At 40.4% G+C, this 18,111-nt stretch overlaps 1 protein-coding gene across 1 annotated transcript in view; it reads left to right on the top strand.

Moving 5' to 3' along the window:
- HMOX1 (heme oxygenase 1) overlaps positions 1-18,111 on the top strand; it is a 456,522-nt gene that overhangs the window by 144,833 nt on the left and 293,578 nt on the right. The gene's annotated exons all lie outside the window — the stretch shown is intronic.

Here is an 18,111-nt window from a genome sequence, read left to right as displayed (position 1 = left end):
TAGCAAGGGTGAGAAGGAAAGGAAACTTCCATTAGAGAAAACGTGACTGAGCTGTGGAAGGCCACAAAGAGGAAACTGTGAAGAATACACATAAGTTGGAGAAGATTAACAGGATGGGCAGTGCGTTAAGGTCAAGCCTTAAGACTGTCATGTGACAAAACTCCTAAAATTTTATTGCATTGCTATTTTTCTTCATGAAATCATTAGTGCTTCCTGAGTCACTCAAAGACCTGGCATCTCCTTACAGGCAGTAAGAACTGTCAGGGTTTTGGGGTGCCTGTTTTGGAGAGTACTCTGAAATTTCCAGAGCTCATATCCTTTTGGCTCAGCAGCATTTCATGGGTGGGCAGCCAGGAGAAAAGGAAGTTGACAAGAAACCTGTTTCCCTTAGACTGTGTTAGAAAATCAATACAGTCTCTTGATATGGCTTTATTTCATTGGACTGACAAAAAGAAAAGAAAAAGATTCCACTGAAAATGTTCTGTTCAGACTTTGGCAAAGAATATGAAAAAAAAAGAGATGTACATAGATTCATGAAAGCCTACTGAACATTGGATGTAGGTTGCTCTGAAAGTAATGCTTCCTGTTTATTTCCGTGGAAACTACAACAGATACAAAGAGTACAATAATACTATTTGATAGAGAAATTCTCATCTGCAAAACACTACTATTTTTCAACATAATCACCACCAATATGTACACACTTCCATCACAGATGAACAAGAGCCTGCATGCGGTGGGTGTAATAATCTGCACCAGTAGAAGTGACCCACTATTTCACAGCTGCCATTGCTAGGAAAAGTTTGCCCACACAATCCATCTTTCATTGATCTGATTAGACAGAACTCAGAAGGTGCCAAATCGAGCATATAATGTGGTAAGCCAGTGCAGCCAAGACTGGCAATGTGCTTCATGGATTTCAGACTGAGATGGGGCCTGGAATTATTATTGCATTGGAACAGAAAGGTAGTATCTATATATTTATATAAAGGTAGTATCTATATCTATATTAAGGTAGTATCTATATCTCTAGCCTGACTGCAAGTTTGAGCCTTCAGCTTGCTATGTAGTGGTCAGAGGTGACTGTTTGCTCAGGTTCCATGAAATTTGGAAGGATTGCTCCTTTCCTGTTACAAAACAACTGAACAAACAAACAAACAAAATAAAAAACAGCACACATCACCTTACCCACTAAGGACTGCATCTTGAACTTTTTCTTTGATGTGGAATTCAGGTCTCCCCACTCAATGGTCTGCTGTTTTGACTCCAGCTCGTAGTGGTGACATCACATCTCATCACTGGTAATGATGTGATCCTGGAAACAGTCACCTTCAGCCTCATATTGGATCCTGACAAACTTGAATATGATGTTCTTTCTTTTCCTGTGTGAGCATTCCTGGACCCCATCTGGTTCCACTTTTTTGAATTCCAATTCTACCATCATTGTTTCCAAGATATTGAAGTTGATATTCAGCTCCATATACTGTTTCTCGTCCAATTCACACAGGTGAACTGATTGTGATGAGTTCTTTGTTTCATGGTGTGACAGCTCTGCATGGCTATTCAGAACTTGGCTTGTCTTCCACATCACTGTCTCCCCTGCTGAAATGTACCACACACCACCTCACTGTGTTCAGATTCACTGGGTGGTCTCCATAAATGTTCAGCACACGTCAATGAATGTCAGTGTGTGCCATTTTTCTATGTGGAAGAATTCAGTGCCACACCTTTGCTTCCTGTGGACTTCCGTGATAGATGCCATTCTATCAGACTACCTCTATACTGCCGTCTATCACATGACAATAACATGTAACAGGATATTGGTAGGAAGGTTCAGCTTTCACTACCATACCACAAACATCCATCCCTGACATTGTGGGCCAACATAATAAAATAGAAGGCATTACTTTCAGAGCAGCCCTCAGCAGTTGTCTAGCATGTGATAAGATGAAATCAATAGAGAGGAGCTTCTACTAAAAGAAAGAGGGGTTTGCACTCAGAATACTGTCCCTTGGCTGTAGGTCACTGCCCATGAAGGATTACCTCACTGAAGCCTTACAAAGGGGTATTTTTTCTGCCTGGGTCTGCCTCTCCATAAAGGTTGTGCTAAGGTCAGATTTTCTGCAGCCTGGGAGAAGCTGGTGCTTCAGAACTGCCTGAGAAGTATCTAGGACAGCAGTTTGCAGCCTGCAGGCTATGGTCCCCTGGGGCTCACTGCTGTTTCTAAGGGACAAGTGAAAGGTGGCTCAGAATAGAAAGGTCAGTACACTCGGAGCAATTTTTCAGGGATCTAAAGCTCTGTTGGCAAACTGCAGGGAGCCAAAAGTTATCACTCCAGAAATAATTGTGGAAATAAAGCATGGCCTTAGTTCTTGCGCTGAGGCTTGTACATGTGAGCCCTGTGGCTCCAGTATGTCTCATGTCTGAGCCAGAACTAGTCACTCCTCTCAGCAAACTTGTGCACAATCCCCTAGCAAGTAGATCTGAATATTTGTCCAAGCCTCCAGCCACTGAGGCTGAGCATTTCAATGCTAATTATTTGCCTCTTGATAGAGCTTTCTGTCAGGGCTCCATAGACATTAGATCAAAACTGTTAAAAGCCTTTCGCACGCATCATCCTGAGCTGACTTTCAGCTCATCTCCATGGCCAGGATTTCCTCAGAGCTCTCTGTTCTTTGATGTGATGCATGCTGAAGACCTTGTTGCTGTGTTTGCACTTTGAGCGTGAGCTGTGCTGACTGCTACCAGTCCAGGTGCTGTGCATTTGGAAAATCATCACGGAATCACAAACATCCCATCTATAGTCAGACCAGAGATCATGGGATCATCAGGTATCCCTACTTGGACCAGGTCTCTCTAAGGGCCTCTGTGAAACTGATGAAAATTTTGCCAGTGACCTTAGTAAAAGCAAAAATCACCTCTGAAACATCTCCTGAGGAGTGTGATGTGCAACTGTTCCATCAGTGTATCACCTAGACTAGTCTTACTGAGACCTCTGATCAGCACTGGTATATCAGTATTAAGTAATAGCACTAAAAAAGGAGGGAAAGAATTATTCAATTTGGACAGTAGCAATAAAACAAGGAGTAATACATTAAAGCACAAAAAAAAAAAAAATCAAATTTACATTATTTAATTCTCTGCATGATTTAACTCAGTATAGTGCTTAAGGATCCATTTTGCATGAAAAGTGCTATAAAAGCAAAGCTTTATTGTCTCCCATTTATCTTGGGTGTTAAGAAAAGTGTTTGGATGCACAAGTACAACCAAGAGTGGAGCTTTGCCTGGTAGGAGAGCACGCACAGGAACTGGAATATGAAAAGAAATAAGGCTGTACCTCCTCCACATAATGCAGGTTCACCAGGGTCTTTTCAAGGTGATGATCTGGGTGTAAATACTGCCATAGGAAGTCTAAGGGCTTTCACTGACTTTGGAGAGGTTAGAGATAGAGATTTTGGTTATTACTCTATGTATTTCCAAGTGTGAACCATAAGAGGGGGAAAAAAAGCAATAGCAACAATGTAGTATTTTTTTTTTTCTGTGTACAGTGTCTAGCCAGATGAGCTCTCAAATTATTACAGCATTGAAGTGTAATGTTGTAAATAGTAAATAATAGTGGGTTCAGCTTGCCTCTTCACTTCTCCTGTGTAATTTCTGCTACTGTGATAACTTCATTAAAAATTAGAGTAAAAAAATCATTCTTTCTAGGTCCAAATGATAAACAAATGTCTCTGTCCAGTGCAAAGCAGTGCAAAATTATTGTCATCAGAAAACTCTTTAACTCGAGGAGAAAATGGAGCTCAGAATTCTATTTAAGGATGTCAGTTAAGTACTGAATGTTACAGATAAGTCTCTTTTATAATAATTGTGATGCCTTAAGTTGCACCAGGAGATGTTCAGGTTGGATATTAGGAAAAATCTTCTCTAAAAGAGTGGTGCTGTGCTGGCACAGGCTGCCAAGTAAGGTCACTGTCCCTTGGAGGTGTTCCAGAACCATGGGGATGTGGCACTGAAGACATCATCACTGAGCATAGTGGGCGTGGGCTGGTTGTTGGTCTGCATGATCTTAGAGGCCTTTTCCAACCTTAATGATTCTGCGGTTATATGATTCTGTGACACTGGTGCTTTCCAAAGAGGAATGATTTTGAAATCCTACAGGACCTGAATGCACTTGCAGTATATTACTCTGTCACAAGAGGTTTCTTTGTGAGATTCAACTCATGAACATCCTCAATCTACGAGTGAAATGAAGAAGCTCAAATGATATATTTCTTGTTAGTATTTTTTATTCTTACAGCAGTTTACACAACTTGATACTTCTATGTTCTCCATGATCTCATGAAAGATTGGGAAGGCACTGATTCATTGATATTCAGCTACTAAAAATACCTACTGCTCCTAGCATAGTAGCAATACTTCTCCCTCTGCATTAAAACGTACAAGACAAAAACATAAGCTTCCAGTATGTTTTAACTTGTATATACTAGAGGCAATATTTGCTGTCAGTATATTCCCTTCTAAAGAGAAATTGTTTAAGTAAATAAGTGTCTTTAAACCAAGTACTGCTTTAAAGAGGGCTGGAATCAATATAGTCAATACACAGCTAAAAGTAAAATATTGCAGTTTTACTAATGGTTAATAAGATGATGCTGTATTTCATGTTTACTTTTATTTCATTATTGGCACTTGTATTTGTGGTTCTTTAGCATCACTAATCCTTAAACCAAAACCAGAATCAGAACCTGTCTTCTTAGCTGTTGTGCAGGGTCACAGTGAGGAGAAAGACTTATTCTTACAGATATTAGGAGGGGAAAGTAAGTCTCAGAGTAAGTTACTCAACTTTACACAGCTGATCAGTGTCAGACTGTTGCCTGGATCTCTTCTGTCCTCATTGGCTGTGAGGACTATGCTGGATAATATCATAATTTTTCTTTTTTTTTCTGAGAAGCCCCTCAATCCTCCATAGAAGATCAATAAGATCTCCTGAGTTAGGTTTTCTTCTGTTGTTCTTCTTCTTAGCAATAATAATAACAATAGTAGTGAGATTGATCCCTAAATTACAACGTATAAAAGACATATCTCAAGTCATATTATTTGACTTTCTGGTCCTGTTCATATCCTCATTTTTTATCTGAACAACCATTCCAATCTGAAAAATATCCTTTGTATACATAAAACCTTTCTCTCTGCCTGGCTGCTCTGATGGACACAGTACTTGCTGCTGCTTGGCTTCAGGCATACAGGAGCTATTCCCAGGCATGACCTTGGCTGCATCAACTTCTGTTTGCTCCCTTCTTATATTTCTCACTTGTCCCTTCTTTTCTCCCTTCCCATGCAACATCTTCACCTTCATAAATTGAGGAAAATCAGCACATTGCTTGAGAAAGCTTGGGAATGCCAGTCTCAAAAACCTGCCAAATGCTAGGATCAGTAACCTCAGGCCTCCTATCCAGCAGACTGCATGACATCGAAGGGAACGCACACAGAATTTAAGAGCAGAGAGGTATACTTCTAAGCTGTGCTTTGTCATACTACTCCCTCTGCCCAGAGCACAACGATAATCTTTCTAATCACATTAAATCATCTTTCATTTTAACAGACTTCATACCTCAGGAAATATCCTCTGAATGAATCACAGAAACATCTTTCTACCTCTAAATTACAAATTAAATGAATGACAATCGAGCAAAGAGCTATCACTAATACAGCCTCCCTTCCTATTGCCTGTGGATGTTCTCTGATCATCTTCTTTTCTTTCCTTGCCTTGGGATCGAGGCAAGGATAAAGACGTGTAAGTGGTCTGCAGAACTTTTTCTTCAGGCCATGAATATTAGGAAAAAAAATTCGGAAAGAGAAGTGATGAGTTGGAATTGTCTGTTCGAGGAGGTGGTATTCCAGAACCATGTGGATGTGGCATGGAGTACACGGTCAGTGTGCATGGTGGGGATGTGCTGATGGTTAGATCAGGTGATCTTAGAGGTCTTTTCTGACCTTAATGATTCTGTGATTCTGTAATAAAGTTCCAACAAGAGGTTTCACAGTCATGTGGCTTCCAAGAGTTTACCTGATTCTTGCTGCTGGATGCTGAGATTCATAATCACTGCTCCTAACTTTGTCTCTGGTGTTTCTTTTGTTTCTGACATCCAAGCAGGTTCTCCCATTTGCCAGTGCTCTCAAGAGCTAGACATTGTGCTGGATGTCCCCTCACCCCATTAGTCATGGAACCAGGCCAAACCAGCTCATAAATGGTGGACACGTGAAGATTTTTAAGCTGAACATTGTAAAGGACTGTAGTTATATTTGTCTTTTCAGCTGGAAATGTAGGCTTCCTTCATCCCTTGCTCAGACTTTCAATATCTTCTGAAGACCATGTCATTTTGAAGTTCTTGGGCTTCCAAGAAGTATGCTCCCTTTGAGCTTTTCCTCTTCTCAAAATTGATTTCAAGAGATTTCAGCTGAACTTCATCTGAAGTTTCTAGGACAAGTTGGCTTGAAGATAAGATATAGTTAAAAAAAAAAACAAACACACAAACACAGGGCAATGGAAAAAACTTTCAGGATACCACATTGGTGAGGTTTCCATCCATATGGAGATCCTGGCAGAGGCTGTGTCGGACAGTAAACCTCCAGCCAGATGTGCCAACCTTCCTCCCCAGCAAAAATCACAGTGTCTTGAAAGCAGCAAATGGTGAACAACAACAACAGAAAAATTGTTTTATTTTATTTTCTTCAGAGTATTTACGGACAGAATCCATTCTGAGGATGGAGAGAAATCTCATTCAGAGACATGTGTTGATTTCAAGTGAGCACATAAATCCATTTTGGGGTTTTCTGCCTTTCATGGCCCTTTTCTCCTGAGATTAGATATTGGTAAATCTTGAACTAGAACTTTGTATCCAGCTCAAATAGGTTTTGCAGAAATGTAATTGAAGGCAGAGCACAGATATCCATGTGGGAAAGGAGTCAGAGTTAGGTATAACGAATAAAAAAGAAAAGAGAAAGAACTAACTGATGAGGGAAACAAGGCATTATGGAATCACACGAATGCATTAAATGATGGAATATGCCCCCTGCTCTCAAAATTAGCTGCTTCATTAGCAACGGCTCTGCTCAGTCAGGGAAGTTAATTAAAGTCTGCAGATGAGTGTGTACAGAAAGAGCAGCCACACCACAGGCAGGCTGTGTCTGTTTCATGCAGGCTGGAAAACAAGAATTTGTCCTCTTTTACTTCCATGTCTGGAGCAGGTGTGCTCTTACACCTCCATTACAGAAGTGGCAATCATTTTCTGGGCCAACCATCTAATTCCTGAAGACATGCACTACACCATGCATTCTGCCACAGATGGAAAGTGTATGTAGGAAGCTGCAGACAGTCCCTGTGTGAGGTGACCATTAACAGACATGACACATATCAGATGTTCAGATGGACAGATATGGTCAACTTCAAGATTTCTGAAATCCCCCCAGTTTCAGTTTTATTACACAAAAAAGGGAGAAATTAGCCCAGAATACCTTGAAATATAGGGCCAAATAAGGCTCCACTGCTTACAATAAAAATTGGTTGGACTCATACTACCAGCTCTGCAGGAGAAAAGAATCCAGAAATACAACCTTTTGAAGCCAGAGGAAACAGTGGTGCAGGATTGGGCTTCTCCCAGCACTAGCAAGTAGATTGTAAAATTATACTCAGAATTAATAACTCTGGGGCTTAACCCCAGATGGAGGATATGTACTGCATATTTCAGGGAAATGGCCTGGTTACTCAGCCAGTGCTTAACATGGGCAAACATGGATGTACATAAGAAATATGGCAAGCTTAATTGAAAAACTTGGCTTCAGATTATGAATGGCTCAATACAAAACTCTGCCAGCATTTCTGCTCCCTGCCTACCACAGGTGAGCAGGAGACCAGAGGCAGGTGAGAGTGTTGGTCATTTCAAGTGAATACCAGGGGTTTTAGTCAGCAAGGCTACTCTGAGGCTTAGAATCAAAGAACACCCCAGCTAAAAGGAGAAAAACAAAAACAACAAACAAATAAATAAACAAAATACTTAAAATAAAAAAAAAAGCAATATTATAAAACAAGCTCAAAACAACTAAACTAACTTATTGGAGGATGTGTAAAAATAAATAAGTAATGCCTCCAGGGCTTTCAGGTTTTGCCATACTTTGCTTGAATGGCTTGATGAGTGAAACTGCAAGGGAATTAAAAAATAAAATAATCAAACCCTAGGCCAACAGGCTGAGATTTCTCAGGGGAATGCTCCAAAGCTGACAGTGCAGGGCTACATTCAGCAGCATGGTGTGCACTGGCCATGCGTGACTTAGAGTCCTGAATCACTGCACTGCAATGGACTCACGTGGACATTTGGTTTTGCTCACTCTTAAGCTGACATCTACTTTCAGTCTTCAGACTAGCACCAAGATGAAGGTTTAGGCAAAAAATACCAAACACAGCAGCAATACCGTTTGAATCGAACAAGCGTTTTTCAGTGAATGCTTACTTGTTTTCACTTCCTTTTGTCTGTGTTTAAGATCCTTTGGTGTTTGTTTTCCAGAAATATTTTAGCAAAGCAACTTTGCCAGAATGAATGCTCATGAAAAATGAATGTTAAGACTGAATCTGCAAAATATTCACTGAGAGTAAATTTCTCATTGTGCAAGCAAGTGTAAAATTCATAATTTGCTGTGTATTTTGTTATATAAATTATACAATCAGGGCACAGTAGCAATATGAAAAGAATTATGCATCTAACCAACATTGCATGCATTCCAAATATCCTCAACAAATTGCTTGTGAACAATCTACCAGCTACGAATTATTTGCTAGCAAAACTTATGAATTATTTTAAATAACAAATAAATCTGAGGAAGTCCTCAAATCTATTCCCAGACAATCTGTAAATAGAGAGTAAAAATGAAAAGAAATATGATCCATTGTGTTTAACGCACCCAACCAACTCTGTAATTGACCATTCAACTGATTAAAAAGCCATCAAGGAGAGGCTCTCGAGGATGGAGTATCTGGTGCAGATGTCAGACTGTGACAAAATCAGAAGCTTCATTTGGACAACCACATGGAAAGCGACATGCTAAAAAGTAACTCTAGTGTGAAGAGCCTCCTACAGGGAGACAATCAGATTTTAGATGTATCCTCAAAGCCTCCTCAAGCCCTGCCACCTTCAGTGAGGAAAGTAAGACACAAAGATTGTAGAAACCTTTGCAAACAGTTGCCTTTGTTATTTCTTCTCAGACTGTATAAACTGACTCTCATCTTCATCAAACCAGGGAGCTGTTCTTTGAATCTCCACCTTTCAGACTTGCTGAGGTCTTTAGTGCTATCTGCTGTCTCAAGTACTAAGCTGAGGAGGCAAGACATCTGAAAGCCACTTTTGTCTCTAGTTTGACACATGTAAATTATTTCATCACTTTGTACTATTTTTCTAATGGCCTTCTTGCCCCCTTGCTTTGGTTGAAACTGGAACCAGTTGTGTAAGGGCTGTCTTCTCCTGAGGTGAAAAAGGACACATACCAGAGCGGTTCTCACTCCAGCCTCCTGAGATCAGGGCATCAAAATCAATCTCTTTGTTTAGATCGCCTCAGTTAAAAGACAGAGACATTCCCGCAAGAAGACTCATTCCACCTTTCTAAAATATGTATCCTAGAATGGGCTAGAACATCCCTGTTGTCTCTCTACAATGTAGAGAGAGAATCCTTTCAGCCCCTTGGTGTATATGCTCTGCTTCCATATTGCTAAAATCAGCTGAAGTAGATCCCTTTCCCCATATTCATACAGAACTTTGCACAACGCAGACCAGATCTACCTCTAGAATTGTATTATGGATGATAATCAATGAGAGAAAACCTAATTAAAATTGCCTGTAGGGATTGCCATCTATTCTAGGTGTTCAAGGCTTTTAATGTAAAGAATGGGAAGATAATCATCCTTAAAATTCCTTCTAGTATTAAAATTCAAACACAGAGAGACAGAAAGTACAACAATAGAAACACAGGCTCTAATTGTGTCTTCAAATCCCAACAGGCACACTGTTATCATGGATACAATAAGGCTGGATAATAAATCAAGGTAGATGAATGGCTTGTAAGAGGAAGAAAACCTCTTGAAGTAAGTTTGAATATGTATTCAGAAATGTTATTCCACAAGAAAGGGAAGGAAAGGAAAAGAAACTTAGTTTTGTACTACTGTGTTCACAAAGCAGTGGCTTCTGAAGGAATTCAGAAAACCAGTGACAGATCTCGTGGTCACAAGATTTCTGTCTATCTGCATGAGAAATGCAGAAGTCTTTTATTGCATAAACGCTACAGGTCCTCCCAGAAATTAGATCACTGAAGTTACTGTCATAAAATCCTAAAAAGAGTGTGGTGTTGCTCTGTTTTTTGGGTCCTCCTGGAAGAATCTGTTGCAAAGTAGGGATGCTTTCCAAGGGAAACAGAGATACCATGTCAATAATCGACTTTCCTGTCAGCATCCATGGCTATTTTCCAAACACCCTTTTGCAGATGTGGCCAGGTGCCACAATTGGAGCCATTATGCAAGTGAGCTCACTATTAGTCAGCCACTTCGAGCTACTATTTTATTCACTTAAAGGACAGTCCCACATTTCATGTCTGCAGTGCAAAATTACATCTGACATGTAATTTAAAACCCAAGATGCTTTGATATAAAGCCTTACTCCAGTAAATGGGATCAAACAGCAGGGCATTTCATTTGACAGAATGGATATTTCTAGTTTTAATATTACATTAGCTTTTCCTCTCCGTGACTCACATGGATATTTCATTCTTGGGCATCAGTTCTTGGCTAGTTACCAAAGCTGTAAGTCTGATGGGGGCTCCCGAGGAGCACCCTGAATTATTAATGGTTCCTTTGGAGTTAGAGAAGGTTCTCAGGCAGGTGACAATGCCCTGGTGTTGTCCACACCTTCCTTCCCTTCTGTCTTATGCAAAAATGAGAACCTTTGCAAGTCCACAACCCAACTAGAAGAGCTGCTCTCTTTACCTACAAAAACCAGCCTGTCCACGCTGCTCCAGAGATGACAGCATTCCTCTTTCAGAGATCACAGTGACTTCATCTTTCAGAGGTGATGTAGGATTAAAGTGACTATAGAATCATAGAATCACAGAGTTGTTGAAGTTGGAAAAGACCGCTGACCATCCAGTCCAACTGACAGCCCATCCCCCCAGTGCCCACTGACAATGTGCCTCAGTGCCACATCCACACAGTTTTGGAACACCTCTGGGGACAGTGACTGCACCACCTTACTTGGCAGCCTGTGCCAGCACAGCACCACTCCTTTAGAGAGGAATTTTTTTATAATATCCAACCTGATAACCACAGAGGTTTAGCAGGCTGCCACCCTTCAACAAATGCATCTCATTTGGAGCCCTGGTAACACTTGTAGGTTTTGAATCAGAGCTGGCTTGCATGTTTCTAATTCACCATATGACCAAATGTCAGTGTCTGCATGCACAATAGTCCAGCCAAACCTCACTCCCATTTCCCATTGTGACCCAAGAGAATTCCAGAGTCACAAGGGAAGTGTTTGATAGAAAGTTCTTGTGGAATGTGTGCTAGCATCACAGTGCTAGCAAATGTGAGTTTTTTTACTTGCCAGAAGGTGATTAGCTATCATATGAATAATACAATACCTGTTGTAGACACTATGTATAAAAACTGTGACTAATCACTCCAGCATGATGAACTAAAGTGCTTTAGCTTAATGCTTAAGTGCTATATAACAACAGTTTTTAATTAAAGTAACCAAATATATCTTAATGTTGATTAAATGAAATGTAGATTTGAGAATTCTGTAATACATTTTAGACATTAGATAAAGATTTATCTTTGGTCAGAAACAAAGCCTAGAAAACTAAGTATGAAAAACAAATGTCAGGAGCACTGTCAAATCAGGGGTTGATCTTTTTAATAAAAACAGCTGCAGAAAAATTGCAGGCCCCCTGACCAGGAGAAAGAGAGCTCCTCTGATGGAGGAGCAGACAGCCAGAGTCTTTGTAGTCACTTTATTCTGTCAGTACTGTACTGATTGATACTGCTAGCAAAAAGAAGGAGGATCTCTTTGTTAATATAATACAGCTCAGAGCTGTGTTGATATGCCTCAGATAAGAGCTCACCAACGCTGTCTCACATCCCTTAACTTGATTGATTGTAATAATTTAATCATGTACCAGTTGCTGTTTTTCTGTCTATCAAGCCCTGTTGCAGTATTTCAATGTCCAAAATGATACAGAGTGTTTTCCATTGGACTTTGTTATTCTTGACAAAGAGTGATATCAAGAAAAATGCCTTCTAACTGTTCCTTCCAAAAGATGGGGAGAGAACAAAAGAATCAACACTTGCATATGCTGTCCATGGTATTATGGATGAAAATCATGTTCCAAGAGGGTTATCTAATGTAAAAATACTTCCTGCCCTGTAAGGAGTCCACATGACCTATCTGTGTGGCTAGCAGGTCACTAACCAATCTGAAAAATGAATATCAGCTGAAATCTTCACAATAGATTTCTTCTAATGATGCATCCTGCCAGCAGAGAGCTCACCATCCAAGTCATGTCTACTCTTGCACCCTTCTTGAAGAGCTTTATCTGCAGTGACATTTACAGTGAATCAAATTTACTTGAGCATAACTCAGGTTTTCCGTATGTGTCCTTGCAAATTTTTCCTTTGCATCCTTGAACTGTCAGCTTCTCAAGGAGACTTTTTTTCTCTGTGATTCAAACCTGTGAGCCTGTGCTAAGGAGATAGATAGGATCACTTTTAAATAATTCTTTTACGTACCTGAACAGTAAATCATGTTTTTCAGCTGCCAAACATTAACTTGGGTCCCAAGTGCTGCTAGACTGTTTGTGGTAACACTTGTGTTACTGCAATATGGTTGCTACTCAAACTCAATCAGGCAATTTGTTTAGTGCTTCTCCATTGTTCATTCAAGTTCGATTGTCTGGTATACCTCAGATCATAGTTAATCCAAATTAGTTTATTGTATCATGTCTAATGTGTTTGATATTTTATCTCAGTTTTTAAATGCAAAAACAAATAAACAATACCTTACTTCTTCAAAATTATTGATTGAAAGTGACCTCTCTATGGCAAAAACAGCAAGTGGCTTGATTTCTAGTAGCCATCCAATTTGTCTTTTTACTACCATTCCTTTGTACTTCCATTTATGTAGAGGATCATTCTTATGCCTTCAGGTTTATGTTTAAGGATATCTCCTTGAAAATTCATGTCCTCGCTGGTTTTGAAGAAAATAGGATGCAATTAAGCAAAGTTGCATTAGTTACAAGGTTGTCATTTGCAAAACACCAAATACACAAAAGCAAGGCAAATACATCATTAAGGACATAAATCTTCCCTACTACCCACCTAATAAATAAACACATTACTCTTATCAGGTACGAAGTACAGCACACTTCATCATAGCCTCACAAATGTAATCCCTACCTCTTATTTCAACAGTAGCATTACAGTGAAGCTCAAAGATTTCCTTAAAAACAAAGAAGTCTGGACTCAGATACTTAACAATGGTGTAAGTCAGAATAGTTCTTTGTGCTTCAGAGATTCTGATTTGATTTACATTACCTGAATATGTGATATATTATATGGGAACTTTTTTATTCCATTCCATGATAATCCTTCCTCCTCGGAGATAATATCCTCCTTTGACTACTGCATGTGGTAGACAGGTAGGTTCCTATCTCTAAACGAAATCTGAAGTCTTCTAAAGGAAGTATTCTAGCTAAAACATGAATTAATTCTGGACAGTATTAGGTAGGCAATTAGAATCCATCACCTTACATTGCACAAAGCTATTCAAGAGTGACAGAATATTGGTCATCACCAAAGTTTATACCACGAAACAAGTCTTTCTTTCCATCAACACCACTTGTCTGACTCAGGCAACAATGGGTGTCTGCACAACTTTTGTGGGAGCATACTGATGGAAGAGTCACCATGTGGTAGCACTAGGAACAACTTAGTTCAAACTTGTGCTGGAGACCAGTACCATGGAAGCAGAAGCAGCAAGGTTCACATTATGATTTGCTTTGCCAGATGGTTTGCTAGAACATGCTTACTTCCAGAAAAGTTATTCCCGCCCACTCTAAGGAAAAGAGATAGGGAAAAGATTAGGAGGCTGCAGATTGAAAGATTCCTCCATGGAGTGTAGAGGGATTTCCCTGTGGCCCCAGAGATTTCTGTTGTAAGTTCTTTAGGTGTGTCTTCCCTGCTTCCTACAAGCCCTAGATCTTAGTGATATGCAGTACATAACCTTCTGCTCCTCCACCATGGAACACGTCTGCACTAGCAATCCACAACTAATGTGTTTTCTGTCCCTGCTGCTAGTAGTAACATAGCTGAAGCTTGATCTCAAAGACACACTGCGCTTGAGAAATGCAAATGTCAGGTTTCAGAAACTCGGCGATAAACTGAATTACAAAAGATTTCATCCTGTGGTCTCAAATTGTTGAGAGACATGTTTGAGATGAAACTCTGTATGGTAACTGCTGAGTCACAGACTCAGTCACTGATTGACCACTTATAGAAAAGACCCTATCAGCCCTGGGAGCACAGGTTAAGACAAATCACCTGTGTGACCAAAAGGGGTGAAGCCTGGCTTATATCTCATTTAAGGGCTGGCTATCACCAGCAAAGGCTCTCTTGTTGGCAGTTCCTCCTTTGTGGAGTTATTTTTGCATGCCTAGATCCTTGGAAATGGGTGAGCATTCCTTTTTTTTCTTTATTTGTAACACCTTCTCATTGTGCTGTTCCTGTCATTATTACAAACTCTATGAACTCCTCTCTTCGGGATCTCTATATGTTGGATAGAGGCCATGTCAGAGAACAAGTCTGTGAACAGAAAATGTGGGTTGTAGGAGTATTTGGGAGCTGCCTTGGGCTCCTGCTGAGCTGACTGTGCTTGCATGAGTAGTTTGCATGGTTGATGGAATGTTCAAAATAGTGCATGAAAGGTGGCTTCAGGTATTGCCCTTTCTTCTGAATGTGGAATGCAAGGGTGTCATGGTTTTATGATTTTTGGTACTGATATTCCACAATACAACATCATGTAGTGTATTGAGAATTAAAGACTTAATGCTCCAGCTCTATGGATCATTGATAGTCATGGGTATACCTGTCTCAGAAGAGAAGAAGAAATATGTTCCCCAAATATTGTATTATACTGTGTCATTTTGCTTTCCGATATCTTATTTAGTAAATTAGCTTTTCTCCTCAGATTGTTGCTGCTGTTTTATTTCTAGGCCTATCTCCCTTTTCCCCTTTCCCAGGGCATGGGTCCCCTACACCAACTGTCACAGAACTGGGCCAAACCAGTCCATAAACCATTGACAAAAGGTCTTGTGGAGCTGTGGCTTCCATATTGTTAGTGTCAGTTTCTTTCCTTTTCCTAGCATCTTACGAAGGTAAAACTGCCTCTTCCTGAAAACTGGAGGTGTTATGTGGCTTGTTTTCCATGGCTAGAGTACGGAGTCAGCCAGACTGACTGACACCTAGGTCTTTCTTACCACAGTTTGCCTTCTTCGTTCCCTTCCTCTCCTCTGGCTCTGTGAGATCATTTCCTGTGGTGCAGTCCTGAACACAGATGTATGCATTTCTCCTAATTCTGTGGTTTCCAGATGAGTAGGGTGTATGACTGATTGTTGGCAAAGACAGGGTACAGTGCTTTGTGGGTATCTGAGTCCTCTGTTGATTGAACACGTGATTGTGGCCAGGTTAATGAGTAGTTATATGACTGGGAAAGAAAAGAAGCCTCCAAACTGTAGTTAATGCTCATGCTTAATTCCCCAGCTGTTTCATGGCTGTATACCCCAACTTCTCTCAGTAATACACAAGTTGCTCAGTGAGCAACTCTTTGAGTAAAAATAACGAAATACATTCTCTGTCCCAGGCAGCTCACAGCTAAGGAATGAATATAACAAATCAGACAGTGAAAGAACATGAAGAGGTTTTAAAAAATCACTGACTGTAATTTTTAATTTCTGCAATAGACAATTGCTATATTTCTAAAACCCAAATATCATAAATTTTAATTATTGTGTAGTCTGAGCTAGAGCTCATAATTAGATAAAAATTTAATATACAACAGTTAAGCTGTAAATATTAGAGGAAAGATGCTGAGAGGAATAAACTAAGTTGTGAATGAATCAACTTCTTCAATGTCAAGATGGTTCTCTGTGAACCAAGCTAGCCCTGTTAAATAGATTTTTGAGTGATACAGTGAAAACAGCCCTCCTATCCTCTCTTTGTGTTTGTTTTCCCAGCTTCCTTAAACCAGACCGTACAACTTACAAACCAGTCTGACTGTGCTGTTTTGAAGTATCATTTTAGGTTTCAGGTTTCAAGGTAATCAAAAGCTCAAAAACTGTGGACCTGGATAGGCTGGAGCGTTGGGCAGAAAGGAGCCAGATGAGGTTTAACAAGAGCCAGTATAGAGTCTTCTTTCTAGGGAGGAATAACCACATGCACTGGTATGGGCTGGAGGATGATCTGCTGGACAGGAGCTCTGAGGAGAGGGACCTGGGTGTCCTGGTAGATGACAGGGTGGCCATGAGCCAACAGCATGCTCTGGTGGCCCAGAAGGCCAATAGGATCATGGCATGCATTAAGAAGAGTGTGGCCAGTAGGTCAAGGAAGGTGATCTTCCCTTCTACTCTGCCCTGTTGAGGCTTCACCTGGAGTATTGTGTCCAGTTCTGGATTCCCCAGTACAGAGAAGACAGGGATCTTCTCAAAAGAGTCCAGTGGAAGGCTACAAAGATGATGAAGGGCATGGAATACCTCTCTTATGAGGGAATGCTGAGAGACCTGGATCTGTTCAGCCTTGATAATAGAAGACATCTATATACACATCTATAAATATCTATGGAGCAGAAGGCAAAGAAATGAGGCTGGACACTTCTCAGCAGTGTGTGATGATAGGATGAGGGGTACTGGTCGCAAACTGAATCATAGGAATTTTCACACAAATGAGTGTGGGAACTCTTCACAGTAAGGGAGATGGAGCACTGGAACTGGCTGCCCAGAGAGGTTGTGGAGTCTCCTCTGGAGATGTTCCAGACTCACCTGGATGCCCACCTGTGCAACCTGGGCTAGGGAGCCTGCTTTGGTGCAGGGTTTGGAGTCAGTAATCTCTAGACATCCCTTCCAACCCCTACAGTTCCACGATTTTGTGCTTAAAGAAAAGATTCTGGCAAAACCTAAAAGTTAAATTCATAGAGATGCGTACAGTTCTGGATGTTAATCAAAAGAGTGCCCTTTTAAATTGCATCCATGACAAAAAAAAGCCCAATTAAAATAACAGGACAAGATGACAATGTCTGCTGCATGTCATGGATTAAGGTGAGATTTTGAGCAAATGAGTTCTACTCCAAAACAAGAATGACCACCAAACCCTACAAAGCATAGACAACAACCAATGTAGCTTTAGGTTTCATTTGCACCTGGGAATGTCAGGTTGCAAAGGGTCATTTAATTGCAGATTTGATTATTGAGACAACGTAGTGACAAAAGCGGTATCAGAGGATTGTGATGGAGGGTTAAGCTGATTAATGGAGTTGGCTACCCCTCTGTGATACTTAGTTGCCTGGCAATTCTAATTCCAGTAATTAGAAAGATGCTATATTCTGTCCTGCTGGGTTCTGCAGAGTTGAACTCACATGAGTTTTCAGCTCCTACTGCAAGTTTTCTGTAACTTCTAGGAGGTTTTTCTCCTCCATGAGAATATCTGTGGCACATCAGATCAGAGGGAGAACTGCAACAATGGACTAAGTAAATAAAGTCATTTCCTCAGAATATGTTCTCAGTTTCTTGGATCTTGGTGCTCCCTCAGCCCAAGGTATCTCAGTTCAGAAAACTGAAAGCATCCTTACCCCATAGAAGGTGGATGAAAGGCTCATGTTTTCAGGATGGCCATTTGGAATTTTGAATTTCCAGCAGGAGCTTTCCTGGCAACTGAATGTCCCAAGAAAAAGAAAACTGCAAAATTGGTTTAAGGTTCCTTTTACGTCATAGAATCACCAAGGTTGGAAAAGACCTCCAATATCATCCAGTCTGACT

Source organism: Cyrtonyx montezumae, unplaced genomic scaffold, assembly GCF_038088225.1.
Source record: "Cyrtonyx montezumae isolate F1298 unplaced genomic scaffold, pur_monq_1.0 scaffold_3, whole genome shotgun sequence".
Lineage (NCBI taxonomy): Eukaryota > Metazoa > Chordata > Aves > Galliformes > Odontophoridae > Cyrtonyx > Cyrtonyx montezumae.
Note: the sequence above shows the minus strand (reverse complement) of the source record. Positions and strands in the feature narration are given on the sequence as shown.